The following is a 17,261-nucleotide window of genomic DNA, read 5'->3' as shown; positions in this document are numbered from 1 at the left end:
TTTGTAGGCATGAATATTCCTTATGCCCTCGACGTTGTTGATGGAGACGAGGAGGAGAGTTCCGGTGCTACCCTTCCCTCGAAGAGTACTGCAACTTCCAAGGTATGGCTTCTTCTTATACTTGCCCCTTTTTTCCTTATTTCGAAAAGTTTAAATTTTTTCAAGTAAAGGAGAAAATAATCTTTTGATGTAATTCTTTATTGCTTTGTAGGTGACGAAGAAGAAGAAGATTGGTCCCAAGCAATCTTCTACTGTTATAGCTGATGAGACTGAGGTCCATGAGGAGGTCACCAGCCCCGTGAACGAAGAATTTGCCGAGGATGAAGAAATGTCCGATGGGGAGAAACGCACTGATATTACCGCTGGTGGCACTGGTGAAGAAGAACTTGCCCCTGGTGGAAACAACACTGGTGGTCCTCTTCCCGTTGTCTCCCAAGAGTTATCCTTTGGTAGAATTTATTCTGTGGGGGAAACTTTTGATGTGAATGCTTCCATGGGTCTTGCTTCAGAGTTCTCATTGCTTTCCCCAAACGATTATTGGGATGTGCTTGGGAACTCTGGCAAAGGTGATGCCACATGTCAACCGACCATAAACGCGGATGTTAGTTCTGAGGGTGATGATGTCGAAGCCCGTACAAACGAGGAGGCAGCGGCAAAGGAGAAGTCTTCGGCTGGGAGAGGAACTGTTGTCGGAGAAGCTTCTGCTGAGTCTCCCTTGGAAGATTTCCCGCAGTCTCTGATGCTCGAGGGTGACGACCCCATCTTGGCTTGGCTTAAAAAAAGAATTTGATGTTCGTCCCCAACCCTGCTCTAGTGCTTGTTGGTGAAAAAAACTCTGATGCCTATACTCGTCGGATGATGCAGTTTTCTGCTGAGGATCAGGTCGCGGAAGTGTGGGACAAGAATCTGAAAGTTTCGGAGGCTAATCTTGTGGTTGACCCTCCCTCCACTGTTGCTGATATGATGGCTATTGCTGACGAGTACCAGTACGGCTTCTCCCAGCAGCGGATGTTAGAGGTAAGCTATCGTGCTTTTTTCCTTTTTAGTACTTGCACAACATGATGGTGTAATAATCTTATTCTTCCTCGAAACGCAGATGATGAGGAGTGAACATTGCAACCACACTCTGTATCAATTTTTCAAGGCAAAGTCTCTAAAGTTAGAGGCCAAGCTTCGTCACAGAGAAAAGGAGTTATCTGCGGCGAAGATAGTTATCTCTGCTAGAGATAAGGAGATAAGTGAGCTGAAGAGTCGCCTCAAAGGGAAAGAACAGCTAGGCAACGAAGAGGAGAAGCTTCGTTTAGAGCTCGCTAAGATCTATAGCGAGTTGGAGCACGCTCGTAAAAATGCTTCATCTTTCACAGGTTTGTATTCTCCCAATTTCTTACCCCTCGTGATTCCCTTCTTGTACTTTAGTGTTCTATCTGAGTCTCCCTACCTTATCTTCAGTGGGTGGAGTCCCAGAGCTGATATGGATTCAGAATGAAAGGGAACGACAGAAATCCCGCATCAAAGAGTTAGTGGAGAAGATAAAGAGCGAGGCCGATAAGTGGAATGCTCGTGCTGATGATCATAACGCCTTAACAGTTGAATGGCGAGAAAAACGAGTAAAAATGGTTGATATGCAAAATAGCTACAACCATGATCTTCGTTTGTTCAATGGCACGCTGTTGTGGACGCGTGATAATCTGCGTGAAGCCCGAGATTATGCTTCGTCTTTAGAAGCTAGAATAAATCTTCTGGAGGAAGAATTATGACAAGCTCGTTCCTCTCAGGGCCCCGAAATTAGAGATTATATGCAGCGTCTTGCCAAAGAGAGGGACGATGCCAGGGCTGAGGTCGGTGCCCTTAGCAAGGCCCTAGCTGCGTCTCGAGCTGATGTAGTCCGCCTGGCTTAGTCTGATAGAAATCTCGAAGTAAATATGTACAGACTCAACAAGGGATTGGAGGAGATAAATAACGAAGTCAATCATCTTCGTCACTTGGATTCAATGAAGCAGGTAGAATTAGATGCAAGTGAATTTGCTCTTACCAACCTTCAGAATATGAAGAGGATTCGGCTAATGTCGAATGTATAGCCTCGTTTCATCGAGTGTGATCTTGTAATTTCATCGTTCTAACCCCTTGGTGTTTCTAATTTTTAGAGCTCGAGGGACAGCTTCGCGCTGCAAATGACAAACTTGAAAAGGATCAATCTGGCTCAGTGCAACAGGAAGGACAAGCTACCTACTACAAGGGCCTAGCTGCGTCTCGTGATGAAGCATCTAATGTCGCCTCCAAAGAGGTGAGCCGTCTATCCTCTTCGTTGTCACAAGTCGAGATGAAGACTACCATCATCGCATATAAGGCTCGTTTGGCCGAGGAGACTAACAAGGTTTTGGACAAGATTGAGCGTGATCTTAAGACCGAACATGGCCTCTTCAAGAATTATCCTCGTCGTCCTCAGCCCGCGCCTTTGTCTGGTTCCTTGGGGCCTTCTTCAGGTGGGAGTGTACCTTCGTCTCAGAGGAAGAACCCTGTTGGCGGAGCTGAATCGTCCAAGTAGATTTTTCTACTAGTCATAGAAAGTTGATCTTTGTTGATTATATAACTTCGGATCATTTTTTGATGTGTCTCTTGCTCTTGTTTATTTTGATGAACTTGTAATTAACTTTCATGGAATGGATCATCATTTAGGTATACCTGCGTTATCAGTTTACTTTTTATTTTAAATACCGAGTTGAGTGAAATTGGAAACAACTTACTGCATTTAAAAATGATTTGAGTGTTTGAGTGCGATGCCGAAGGTATGTACCTTCGTTATCATCTTGAGACTTGTCACCCCGCTGGCTAATCCTGGGCCAGAGGATTCCCAGACGGTGGGGGTCGGGGCAGCGTTCTAGGATATGGGATGTTTATTTTAAAATATTTACATACACCCATTCTGTTGACCCGCTGCCTTAAGATTGGTTGGGTATCTCTTTCTGTTGGATGCCTTCCCCATGGTCCTACACTTATAGACACTGATAGGGGAGTCCCGAGATATTGTAGGTAACTACTTTCCCCAATTATGAAAACTTGTGTGTACAGGCGTGGTGTTCTTGTGATGTGTTATATTTACAAGTGTTCATATTGCTGACACGCTTCCCCTTGTGTTGTACTTGTGTTGTTTTCTTAAATATGAATTCTTGCCAAAAGTTTGTTTGATTGATGAGTTGAGGTCTGCTATTCCTCGTCCAGAGATAGAAACATGTCGATCGAATGCGTCGTCTTCTTCTTCTGGTATTCTTCACGCAGATGCAGATCCGCGCTGCTTTCTATGTTTGGTATGTCTTGAGATATTTTGCATTCCATGGGTGTCTGATGACTTCTCCTTTTAGGTTGCGCAGGTAGTAGGATCCATCCCCTGCGATATCGTGTATGAAAAAAGGTCCTCCCCATGTTGGTGCTAACTTGCCCCACTTCTTTTCTCGTTGGTATTGGGGTATGGTTCTCAGCACATACTGTCCTTCTATAAAATTTCTAAGCTTAACCCTCTTATTGTACTCCTTGCTAGCTTTCTTTGATAGTTCTCCATTTTTTGCAGCGCTGCCTCTCTCCTTTCCTCGAGATCATCAAGTCTTTCCAGCATCATATCCGTTGTGAGGTTCTTTTCCCATGCTTCGGTCTTCATAGTTGGCATGATGATCTCTGTATGGATGACAGCTTCGGTTCCATAGGTGAGCAAGAATGGGGACTCTCCTGTGGCTGATCTTCGAGTTGTTCTGTATGCCCACAGAACGTTGTGTAGCTTCTCACACCATCGTCCCTTATGCTCGTCTAGTTGTTTCTTGAGAATAAGAGCAAGGGTCTTGTTTGTGGCTTCTGTCTGGCCGTTGCTTTGAGGGTATATTGGGGTTGACTTGTTCTTTCGAATTTTGAAAGTATCGAAGAGCAAGTCAATGTTTTTACCCTGTAGTTGCATGCCATTGTCGGAGACAATTTCTGCTGGTATGCCAAACCTGCAAATAATGTTTTTAAAGATAAATGTGAAGACATCCGAGTCACGGATCCTTTCCAGAGCCTTAGATTCTACCCATTTGCTAAAATAGTCCGTGGCCAGTATCAAGAATCTTCTTTTCCATGATCCTTCGATCAGAGGACCCACAATGTCTATGCCCCATTTTGAGAATAGACAAGGACTATCCACCGAGTTAAGCATCGTTGCGGGTGCGTGGATTATTTTGGAAAAATGTTGGGATTCATCGCACCTTCTTGACATTCTTGCAGCGTCTCGTATCATTTTTTTCCAATAATACCCTTGGGTTTTTGCCTTGTCCGCTAGAGATCTCATTCCACTGTGATTCCCTGCATCCCCGCGATGTATATCTTTTAGAATCAGGTGGCCTTCAGATCTAGATAGGCACCGTAGTAAAGGTCCGAGGAAGGATTTCTTGTATAAGATCCCTTCTCTTAAGTCGTACCTTCCTGCCTTTGATTGTATTTTCCTAGCCTGTTTTAGGTCCGTTGGTAGTGTTCCTTCTTTGAGAAAAAGGTGGATCTCAGATCTCCACCTCTTCTTTGCTGAAGTCTTCATCTTCGTCTGCTCTTGCCATGATATCATCCTCTTGGAAGTCATCGGCGATGTATTCCCCTGCATCATCGTATGCAATATCTTCTCCCACGCTGCCCCCTTGGTTTGCAGCGCAGAATTTTCGGGAAGCGACTGAGGGCTCGTAAACCCTAGTTATTTTGATTGCCTTGACATCCTCGTTCTTTAACATCGATGACACATAGGCCAAGGCATCTGCGTGCCTGAGTTCCTTTCTTCCTAGGTTTTGGAACTTAATGTTTGGTATCTGAGATGCCACTGTCTAGACTAAGGCCATGTACGCTGACAGGGTTTCATCATAAACATTGTATTCCAGCCTTATTTTTCGGATGACCAGTTGTGAATCACTTGTTAGGCGCACCTCGGTTATACCCATATCTATTATCAGACGAAGAGCGTGCACTACAGTTTCAAATTAAACTATGTTGTTGGTATGCCCCTGGAATTCCAACCTGAAGGCATGTATGATCCTATCTCCCGTGGGAGTGGTGATCACGATGCCTATACCCGCGCCTTATCTATTCTTTGACCCATCGACGAAGACTTCCCAGCGTCTTGGGTTTGCTGGTTCGAGAATGTCGACGGGATCCTTGCCTCCGTCAATCTCTGGTAACCCTGATACCTTGAGTCCATCAATGAAGACCTATTCGTCATCCTCCAACGGTAGATCTGCTAGGAAATCCGCTAAGACTTGTGACTTTTGGGAATGCTGGAGTTCATGGATGATATTGAATTGGTCGAGATGTGTGTTCCATTTTGCAATTCTCCCTACCTTCCCTGCACTTTTGAGGACTGCTTCTAGCGGGGATTTGCATGGGACGCGGATGTAATGGGTCAAGAAGTAGGTCCTTAGCTTTAAGGTTGCCCATACTAACACCAAGATAAGTTGCTCAATATTCGTGTAACTTCTTTCTGCCGTGTTGAGGGTTTTGCTGACGTAGTAGATGGGCTGTTTTATCTTCGTGTTGGTTTTGACCAGAACTGCGCTGACTGCATCCTCTGTTGTTGCTATGTATAGGGCCAAAACCTCGTCGGGATCAGGTTTTTGCAAAATGGGGATCTCAGCCAGGTAGTCCTTGATTTTTTGAAAAGCTTCCTCGCATTCTGCCGTCCATTCGAACTTGCTCCCTTTTTTGAGAATGTTAAAGAAATGTTTGCACCTGTCTAAAGATCTGGATATGAATCTTCCCAGTGCATCTAGTGAACCGTTGAGTTTTTGAACCTCTTTTAGGTTCCTTGGGGATGGCATTCCCGCGATGGCTTGAATCTTAGCAGGGTCTACTTCGATGCCCCTCTTTGTCACCAGATATCCGAGGAACTTTCCTGAGGTGACGCCGAAAGTACATTTCTCTGGGTTCACTTTCATGTTGTGTTTCCTCATTGCTTGGAAGATGTCTCTCAGATCTTGGTGGTGATCCTTGCGCAGCTTTCTCTTGACGAGCATATCGTCTACATAGACTTCCAAGGTGTTCAGAATCCATGGTTTGAAAATAGCATCCACCATTCCTTGATATGTTGCCCCTGCATTTCGAAGTCCGAAGGGCATTCTTACGTAACAGTAAAGGCCATACGGGGTATAAAACGCTGTATGTTGTTGATCTTCCTCTGCTAGGAACAGTTGGTTGTACCCAGAGTACCCATCCATAAATGACATCTCTTCGTATCCTTCGACTGCTTCGACCAGTTGGTCGATGCTTGGTAGCGGATAACTGTCTTTCGGGCATGCTTTATTGAGGTTGGTGAAATCAATGCATATTCTAACCCCACCATTATTTTTTGGTATGATTACCATGTTCGAAATCCATGTTGGATATTTGACTTCTTTGATGAACCCTGCTACTGGTAACTTATGGAGTTCCGCTTCGACTGCTTTGTGGTATTCTGGTGCCACTTTCCGCACCTTCTGCCTGAATGGTGGTGTGCCGGGCTTTATACGAAGTTCATGATGGATTATCTGCGTATTTCCTTAGTAGTTTGATCAAGGATGCCTCTCTTTCCTTATCCATAAGAGTTCCAATTTTGATCATCCTTGGAGTTTCTTCTGTCCCTATGTTGACTTATTTCACTGCTTCCACGGGTGTAAACGTGGGCTTTGGTTCCCCTAGGAGAGGAACATTCTTAAATTTCTATTTGGTAGGCTCTTCGTCTTCTTTTGTGGCAGAGGTACTCGCCTCTGCGTTTCCAATCGTATTCTCCTTTGAAAGGCTTCTTCAAGATATTTCTTCCCGATAGGTGTCGATCGCTTTCTCTTTTGCAACTTCTTTGTTTCGAGATCTTCGGGACTTTCGCTGCTCATCCTGTTCGTTATTAAGCTGGTTCTGCAAAGTTTGACATTCTCGCGCAGTGACCTGGTCTTCTTTTATTTCCATTATCCCTTGGGGAGTTGGAAACCTAAGGTATTGGTGATAGGTAGCCGCCACTACTTTGAGTTTGTGTACCAACCTTCGCCCAATTATGGCATAATAGGGTGGTGGTGCATCCACCACACTGAACTGGGTGTCGACCTTCATTGTCCCTGCGTCTACTTGCAAGACAATGTCTTCTAAAGGCTTCGTGGCTACTCCGTTGAAACTGTAGATAGTTTAGTACGAAGATAACAGTTGTTCATCGTTGAGTTCCTCCATCGATGAGGATCTTCTTGATGTTGCACCCTGCTACTGGCAGCGTGAGAACTAGAGGTTCGTTGTGGTCCTCCATATCTTATTCGACGTCGTCCGCGTCGAAAACCATTGGTGCGTCCATCCATTGTTCGTGTTCATCCACTTCTTACCCGTCGATTTTGTACAGCTCACAATAGTCTTCGAACTGCTTTCTCAATCTTTTACCTATCTGAGCAGTTAGGGATGGCCCCGTGGTCTCAGAACATGAGATGGTGTTAAGGGTGCGGTTTCCTTCAGGTAGCTGAACCTGCTTGCTTTGTTTAGCCTTGTATTCGGTGCTAGTCCTTTGTACGTACTGTTTAAGATCTCCTGCGTCAATCAACTTTTGAATCATTATCTTGAGATTCTTGCATTTCTCTGTTTGGTGACCATTGAAACAGTGATATTCACAGTATTCTCTCGACTTTTCTGATATTGGGGGCTTCTTTCCCTTGGACCATGGCCAATCGAGGTTTTCCCGACCCTTGATTTCCTTCAAGATGCGTGAATAGCTGGTATTTAGCTTCGTATAGACCTGGTCTTCGAATTTTCGGTCATCCCTTCGTAGATCATCTCTTTGTTCTCTTCTGTCCTTGCTGGGTCGTTCATCTGAGTTGCCTCTTTTGGACCCGCTAGCTTGCTCTACAGAATTCGTGCGTGAGGGACGCTGAGTATGTCCTCTGGGATTCTCTCGTTGGATATCCTCTAACCTTTCATGTTTTTCTATGATTACTCGAAGATCACCTTCAGTAGCAGGGATGGTGTCGTGGATCTCGACAAATAGGGGACTCATCCTGTCCAGCCCCCATTTGTAGGAGTTGATGCTAACTACTGGATCCACGTTTCCGATGGCTTGACATATCTTATGCTATCTGTCAGTGTATTCTCTGATTGTTTCGTTGTACTTAATTGCAGCGAGAAGAGCTTATCCATTCCGGTGTTGACGACCTTGTTATACATGTAGGTTGCCAAGAATTTCTCGGTGAGCTGGTCGTAAGAATCAATGGAACTCGGTGGTAAATTGTCAAACCAAGACAACGCTGACCCTTTTAGACTCGAGGGAAAGTATCTGTAAAGTATGGCGTCATCATAATCCCATCGTGCCATCATTCGGTTATAATACTGAAGATGGGCTGCGGGATCACTGGATCCATCGTAACACTCGAAGGCCGGAACTGGACACTTCTGTGGAATGAGAGCTTTGGCAAATCGTTGTGTCAGCGGGGTGGTGCTTGCTTCCTTCATCACTTGCTCCAATCTTCCGCGTCCTTGCCTAAGTTTTCAACTGCTTGATTTCTGCCATCATTTCGGCACGAAGATTCTCCATTGCCCGTTGATGCTCCTCGAGGAATAGGGATCGTCCTGGCCTCGGGGTGTCACTATCGAAGTAGTCTGAGTTATCCAGATTATAGTCTGGGTCGGATCTTCGACTTCCTCTCACATCCCTTCGGTTCAGAGGTTCTGGGTTGGCTGTGTTGGAAACTATCATCCTTCGATCTTGGTTCGGTATTGGTGCCATGGAGTTAGCTTCGTCGTGCTGGTTTTCCACTTCTGCACTGTTGGTGATTCTGTCTTTGAGTTGTTGGTTCTCTTGTGCCAGCAGGGCTACAGCATCTGCGTACACCCTTTGATTCTTTCTCAGTTCCTCTAGTTCTGCCATCATCTGAGCAGAGTGATTCGATCCTTGATTCGGCGTTCCCCCCTGCATTTTACCTCTGGCAGCTACCGTATGGTCTTCGTCGATAATTTGTATCACTTGCTCTGGTGGGTCCATCTGCAGATTTTGAAGTTCCGCCTGGTTGCTGCATGGGCTGAATGGCTATTAGGAGGGGTTGATTAGCTTGAAGTGGTAGATTTTGTTTGTTGGTGAGTGGCATACCGTAAGTAGGTTGTTGTATCACAGACTCTGCTATCCCTTCACGCTGTTCCTGCGGTCGGGTGGAAGTTGTCACTTTTGAGATTCCTACTTTGGATGCTCCGACTTTAGAGGCTCCGTCTTTGGCACCAGCGGCCTTTAGTGCTTCCACTGCAATTGCGCTAGCATCTAAAGGCATCGTGCTTTCATCTTCGCTTTGATTCTTATCCGCTGCTTTAAGATTTTCTCCCTTTTGTTTACTCCTAGTCATGACTGGGGTTGTCCTTGGCGTGTATTTTGATGAAGCCTTCGTTTTTCCTGCATCTTTATTTTTCTCCATCTCTGTTATCCTCTGCAAAAGGTAGAGGGCATGCAAAGAAAATGGGATCCACGGGGGGTTCATTAACAGAGTTGTGGAAGTCAGGATCCGAGGTTTAGAAAAGATTATCCGGCTATTATTCCCATTTTCAGAGGTATCGGATCTCTTGGTTACCCCAGGCCTATTTTATAAGTTCAATGACAAGCAATGCAGTTTGAAAGAAGGCGCAGGTTTGATAAGGAAATCGCTGACGAAGATGCACGTTGACAACAACTTGGAAATGATTCCAAAGGTGCATAACCACTAACAAGTGTGTGGATCAATTCATAGATTTTCATTTTCGAGGATAAAAACTTGAAAACGATTTTGAAGATGTAGCTCTACCAAGAAAGGTATGGATATGTCCATAATTTTTGTTTTTCAAAGATACAAAATTTGAAAACACTTGCAAAGACGTAGATCTACTAAAAAATATATGGATCTATCCACAACGTCTGTTTTTCGAAGGTACAAAACTTGAAAGCACTTGCAAAGACGTAGATCTACTAATAAATGCATGGGTGTGACAAGGTAATGGATGTTGAAGCTGAAAAACGTTCTAAGCACCGTTATTTTCAGAGAGCGGTGCTCGGAACAAACAAGGTGCGTATAAATCACAGGGTAAGATAAATATTTTACCATGACAAAAGTCCTTGTTTCTAGCGCCAGATTGTGAACACATAAATCACGATAAATCCATGTGTTCAAAAACAATGTTCGCATACACTCTATATCATAAATTGTCCGCTGTATGCGTAAGGAGAGGTGATTATATCGATTCATCGACTCAGAGCCTTCGGGCTCGTCATTGTCTAGTCGTATATTATCACTTATAATGCTCATATAATAGAGTAAATAGAGATCGAAGTATAAATGTAAAGTGCATGATGTAAAACGTTGAATGTAAAGTGCTGAAATGTAAATAAAACAAAGATTTACGTGGTTCAGCACCAAGGCCTACACCCACGGGGTTGGTGTTTCACTATGTATTGAGTGGTTACAAAGATAGTCGAATGACTTTAAAGTGTACATAAGTCAGCGGAAATAAGGGATTTACTTACTCTTCCTATTTCTCTCTCCCATGTTCTCCTCTAATTTCTATGGATTGGTCGACCCCTTCTCTCTTAGTGGAGAGAGGTATTTATAGGGTTACAACGTGGGGTCCACTTCTAAAGGCCGTTATAATCTTATCGTCTTGTGCTTTGTGTCAATACCGCAGATATCTTCGTCTTCTACGATGCCCCCAGCTTTTCATGCTTGATGACGAAGAGTTGTCATCGTGTCTTCCATAAGTTGGTCGTCACGTATACTGCTCAGGGCGTTTAATGCGGGTGGTTGGGTCGTCTGTACGCGCCAGACAGACGACCTTTGCTCATGTTATATCCGTATCATTCATATTAACCCCAGCCGCTGATCTTGGATCTTTCTTGAGTTGGGATAAAGTAAGTCTTTGGATGTTGTTCAGTGCTTTGCAATGGCATTATATTTCAGTACTCCTTGATTCTTCTCCATTAGATCTGTTGGATGAGGGCCTTGCCCTGAGGAGACACTTCTCTTGGCTGTATGCGCGTGACATCACACCTTGATGTCCCAGATTGTATGTCTTCCACGTGTTTCTCCATAGACACGTGGCGGATGATGAAATATGTACACACAAAAATAGTCAAGAGAAAAAGAGAAAAGGTTATAGGGAAACTTACGGCCGAAATTACCTGTCCGTAATAAAAGAAGAAAAGTAAAGACATGGAACTGACAAGCTAAAGATTAATCGGGCTGGAGTTTACTGTTAATGAGTGAGGCCCATTTGTATGCCTAAACTACTTCTTTACATGGCCAAGAGTATGACGTGACTTATTTTTGAGATTTGCGACTTTTGGCAACCTAATTCGACCAAGATTTGGCACGGGCGCAGCTACAACTTGGAGACTATTTGAGAGACTTCTTAACCTAAAAATATCACATCTCATATTATACTTTTGTTCTTCATAAAATATTCTAGGGTTTACCCCTTTAGGGGAAACCGGGTAATTGTGTAATCATGAGAAGCTAAACTTTTGTTCATTGAGGATGAATTCAATGTTCTAGCGTGAAGCTACATTATTATATAAATCTATTCGGAGTTTTATCATCTTATCGTTTGTTTTCACTATAATTAGGGTTTATGATTGATTTCAAGATTGTTCAAGTGTACAACTGGATTAATCTATTGATCATTCTATTGCTAGTAAAGGGTTGGGATATCCGTGTAATTGTTGAATAATCCTTACACAAGTAGAGAACGTGAGACCTCGCAGAGGGATTATGTGGAGTAATCATGTGTGATGACAACACTAGTAAGTGGACCTTGCGCTAAGAGTCTAACTGCTAGGATCAACCTAAGTTCACATAACTTAAAGCTTCCGTTGGGTTACACCTTGAGTGCGCTACTACTTGGTGGTTCAGTTGGATAGAACTTGATATGCGAACGCTTCGGTATCCGGTTACAAGAGGAACTTTGGGGATAGCACTGCTCTAGTTGCTTTCCGACGATTGGTGATGAATGGTTCTAACGAAGATATATAAGTAAACTATTGAGTCAACGTTTGGTAACGGCGAAGGACTCCTTGATCATCCCTTTCATCTTATCTCTTTTTACTATCTTTTTATTTAATTCATAAATCATCCCCCCTTTTACTTTGTTTTGCTATCTAAATAACATATCAATTACACAGCTCTCTGTGGGAACGATCCTTACTACCGCTATATTACCAGTTAATTAGTGGGAAATATCTTGATTAATTTTTTGTGGTTACGACACGCATCAAATTTTGGCGCCGCTGCCGGGGAGCAGTTGCTAATTGATTTGTTATTTATTTAGCTTGTTTTTATTTTTGTTTTGATTTTATTTTTCTTGCGAGTCGTCATGTTTCCTTGCGGAAATAACATGTACGGAGCACAAGATTACACATACAACAGTGGTAATCAATATGGTTTTCAATCTCATTCATATGACAACTACCAACCATCCTATGGGTATAATCCAAACCAATCTTTTGGTTATGATCAATATCCCATCTGAACCTTCTGGATATTCTCATACATGTCAATAATCTTATGACGGGCATGTAAGTGAACAATCACGAGGATGGAAGGATAGTTATGATTCTGATCGATTGTTTTCTAGTAATGTGCAGATGACAGAGAGTTTTGAACTCAAAACTTATGGTAGTGTAACCAAACCCACTCATATTGCTCATATTTCACATATTCAAAGGGAAAAGTTGCGGTCTAGGTATTCTATTGTGAGCAATGATAGAAAACGTGTAAACATCAGAAAACTATATAAGAGATACAATCAACTGGAAGAAGATGGAGCATCAGAGGAGACTCTTCAAGCAATTGAAAGGGCCATACAAATGGAATATTATGAGGTTGACGAAGATTCTGATGAAGATGAGCAACTTTTAGAGGTTTACGAAGATTCTGATGAAGATGAGCAATTTTGAGAACGTCCTTGCAATGATGGTAAAGTTATTCCAACTCCGGATCATTATAACGATCACTCGCCTATTCAAAAGGAGGAGAATGGATATGACATAACCGTTGTTATAAATGGTGCAACGTACTCAAACAATGATTTTAAGATTTGCACTAATGAACTAGACTTCCTAGGAGAGGATTCCGATTTCGATGACGAGGTTGTTGAAGAGATAGAGATTGAGAATGAAACCAAATTGATTGAAGTCGTGGAAGACCCAATTGAGCTTGTCAAGGAATATAATGACGTTGAGATTTCGGTTGAAGCAGATTTTAAAAGTTCGATAGAGGACCACGATATACTTGAGGTAAATAATTCACTAGAGATAAAAGATGAGGATCTCGAACAAGGTTTGTCTAATCCTTTGCGTAATTCTATATCTATTGATCCTTTCCATCCAATTGAAGTAGTTCCCAAAAGAGTTGTTAACCCAGCTTTTAGGAAAATACCTCACTTAGGATTGGAGTTATGTGCTTCCAAAGTTTTAACGGATTATTTTCCTTCTAAGTATCCACCACTTGATGTGTTTGATTCTAGTATTGTGCAGGTTCACCAAGCTGAGGAACCTTTTGAAGTTCCCGAATTCTATGTTCTCTATCCACTTCTGAGTGTAGAAAGGACTAACTGTGGGGGAAACTTCAATAAAGTGATAGCTTCTATATTTATATCTTGTGCTAATGTTTTTATGAAGTTGTTACTAGAATTGCAGATTGTTTTTTGGGCAGACTACCAGATTTTCAGATTGTTGGTGTATGGACGCTAATTAGGGGGTCAGGCTGAGGACGTTAAACTAAGCGTTGAATGGGAGACAACCCATAGGTTTTGTATTTTCTATCCTTTTTGTTTTTAGTCTTCTTATTTTGCATATCATATTAGGATTTCCCACCTTGATTTTACTTAGGACGAGTCAATTACATTGAGGACAATGTAGAGTTTAAGTGTGGGGGAGTGTTTGAATATTTTGCATATAGAGTTTTTCAAAATTTTGTAAATATTTTCATAAAAAAAACCCTCAAACTTGTAGAGATTTTAGAGTCACTAGCATACTTCTAGGTATGTCTACATAGAGAATTCTGACCAACATAACTGAACTTGGAAGTGTTAGGGAACTACTTTCGGATTTCTTGCTTGTTAGAGTGTTAAATAATGGATTTAATCATGCTGGTGATGCAAATGAGGACCAGGGAGAAATTCATTATTAGAGTTGTTGATCAAACATTCGTGGAGACTACCTATTTTCAAATCAACGGAGGCACCAGACCAAATTTTCTTTGTAGCTGACTAAAGAGATTTATTTTGAGTGTGTGTCACCGTACGTTAATTCCGGGTAGAATGGTGAGCTACCCAACCTCCCACCAATACAAGCACTACTCTTTTATCTCTTTAGTGCTAATTTTGTCAATCATGAGGGTGACGTCTATAGATGAAAACCACCTTCTTGTAGTTTGATTTGCAGTTAGCACCATTCTTTCTCTCGCCAAAAACAGGTCCATAGAAACACCATCATCATCAACAAGTGGAGCGACATCAAAATCTACAAGGAAAGTTGAAGACGTTTGAGGTTTACGAGCAACAATACAAGGAAGAGAAAATTTCACATCCAAGTAAAGCAACATACAATGAGCAGATTTATATATACATGTTGAAGACTTACATATAATGAGCATAATTCTATATCAAAATTGAAGATTTAAGTACAAGAGCGAAGAAAATCAAAAGATGAGAGTTATTGAAGTTTATGATACGAAGACAATACAAGTTGTGAAGAACAAAGTGGTAAAGTACTTCTTTCATGGCCATGTTAATTTTAATTTCGTTATTATTTTTGTAGTTGCAATCTTTTAAAAAGAAAAAAAAAGAAGAGAAAATACAAAAAGATTTGCATTTAGGTTGTTATTTTGTTTATTTAATAAGGCCATGAGGAAGAAAAATATATAAAGAAGTTTCAAGCAACAAGGAATTTGAGGAAATAAGTAACAAATTGTCAAAGTTTTACGAAGTTCAAGAGTTTATCATCAACATTTGAAGACCGAAGACGAAGACCAAGAAGATGAAGAAGACGAGTTGAAGACTACGTTTCTATTGGATTCTTTGAGAGTGGTGTTATCATCATTGCAATCAGATGTGGAGGTGGTAAGTACTCTCATCCTCGCAATAATGGTTGATTTCCTTTCTTAAAGGTCATCAAAAAAAGTCTTTTATTTTCCACGATTTTGTGGAGTCTCCAGAAATAATTCGGAAGGTCTTCCCACCATTCAACGTGTGTAGAATTTCTCTCTTCATTCCTACCTGCACAAATGTGAGACCCATAAAAAAGCCGTCTTATTGAGTGCAATTATCATAAAATACTTTTAAGTGAGGCAGAAGTCGAGGCGAAATGCTTATTGATCTCTCTCAAACACGCGTTCTCTCATTATGATGTGGTTATTTCTCACTCAAGATTTAAGAGTGAGAATATGTTCATTGGTATTTCTAACTTCTTATTACTAGCATGCAGAAACTCTATGTCCTCATAGCTCTTTGGATGCTTGGGAAGCTGGAACGCTTTGAAGTTGGAGCAGGTTTTATGGCTATACCTCTTATAAACCCTCACGAGACTATAACTCGTCCACTAGGGACACCTAGGGGTTTAAAGGCATGTTGCATTAGCTAAGTGCATCTGTATCCTCGATGACATGGAGTTGTTGTATTTAGATAGTTTGCTCGAGGACTAGCAAAAGCCAAGTGTGGGGTAATTTGTTAAGTGCATATTTTGCATATATTTAGTGTCGAATCCATGCTAGTAATTGCTATATATTCTTGCGAATTATTGTATATTACTCTTGTTTTCTCTTATTTGTGTTTTGCTAGGTGAATCATCCAAAATGAGTGAATTTGCACTTAATTGTGCAATAATAGAAGTTTAAATCACCTAGAAGGATCCAAGGAGCATATATATTAAAGGTTTCACAAACATTCTTAATAAAAGTCCATTGTTCTTTCCTCTCTTGTGGGTATGGAGTCCCATAAACACAAGAAAGTAGCCATCTTGGCTTAGCTGGCTCTTCATCTAGAACCTCTAAGATAGTTCAACTCATTCAAAGTATTGGCTTATCTGATCTAGGTTATCATGGAAGTCCATATACCTGGACCTGCAGTAAAAATGGTACGGGTAGAATCAAATCAAGATTAGATATAGCTCTTATAAACCCTGACTAGTTATTATCTTTTCCATATGTCATTCTTAAGCACTTGCCTTTTCTTGGCTCTGACCATTGCCCAATCTTTTTAGATTTCCATCCTAATGAGACTATCAAGTCCAAAAACTGGAAATTTTTTGAGTGTTGGCTCAGAGAAGTTTTTTGTAAAGACCAAATAAGTAGTTCTTGGTCAAAAGATGTTTATGGCTCTGCTGCTTTTAGGCTAGATAAAAAACTAGATATCACTAGAAGGGATCTGTCTAAATGGAATAGAGAAACTTTTGGTAACATTCATGATAATATTAAATGTCTTCAGGATAAGTTAACTAATCTGCAACAAACAAATTCTAGTGATGACATCACTTCTCAAGTCAGGCAGATTGAACATGAAATTAATGAATGACATGCACGTGAAGAAGAATTCTACAGGCAGCAGTCAAGAGATGCAATGTTTCGATAGGTTGACCAAAATACAAAGTACTTTCATCAGCAAACAAATAGACGCAAGTCAAGAAATCGCATTGAATCACTTCTCAAACCAAATGGCAGCTGGTGTAGTGGCAGGAAAAATCTTGAAGACTTGCTCACCTCCCATTTCAGAAACATAATGAGCACATCTGATCCAGCTAATAATGAAGAACTCTTTGGCCTCTTACCAAGATGCATCACAGAATCTGAGAATGATGCACTTACCAGAATTCTAGATGCGACAAAAATCTACAAAGCCTTACACAGTATGCAACCATGGAAAGCACCAGGACCGGATGGTTTTCCTCCAGGTTTTTTCCAGTCTCAATGAGGAACTACTAAATAGGATGTTATACAAATGATTCAAAGCTTTTTCACCAGTGGGAGGATGCTAAGGAAGATGAATAAGACTAATCTTTGCTTAATACCAAAAGTTCAGCTACCGCAAGCACCAAGCGACTATAGGCCTATAGCTTTATGTAACACCACATATAAGCTGATTACAAAGATTGCGGCAATGAGATTGAAGCCGTTGATGGATAAGATGATTTCACCAATGCAGGAAGCATACGTTCCAGGGAGCCAAATAGGAGATAATATCACACTTGCGCATGAGCTGATTCATTGCATGAAAAGAAAGAAGACAATAATGGGTTACATGGCATTGAATTTAGA

This window comes from Papaver somniferum, chromosome 1 (genome assembly GCF_003573695.1).
Source record: "Papaver somniferum cultivar HN1 chromosome 1, ASM357369v1, whole genome shotgun sequence".
Lineage (NCBI taxonomy): Eukaryota > Viridiplantae > Streptophyta > Magnoliopsida > Ranunculales > Papaveraceae > Papaver > Papaver somniferum.
This window is presented reverse-complemented; position numbering follows the sequence as displayed.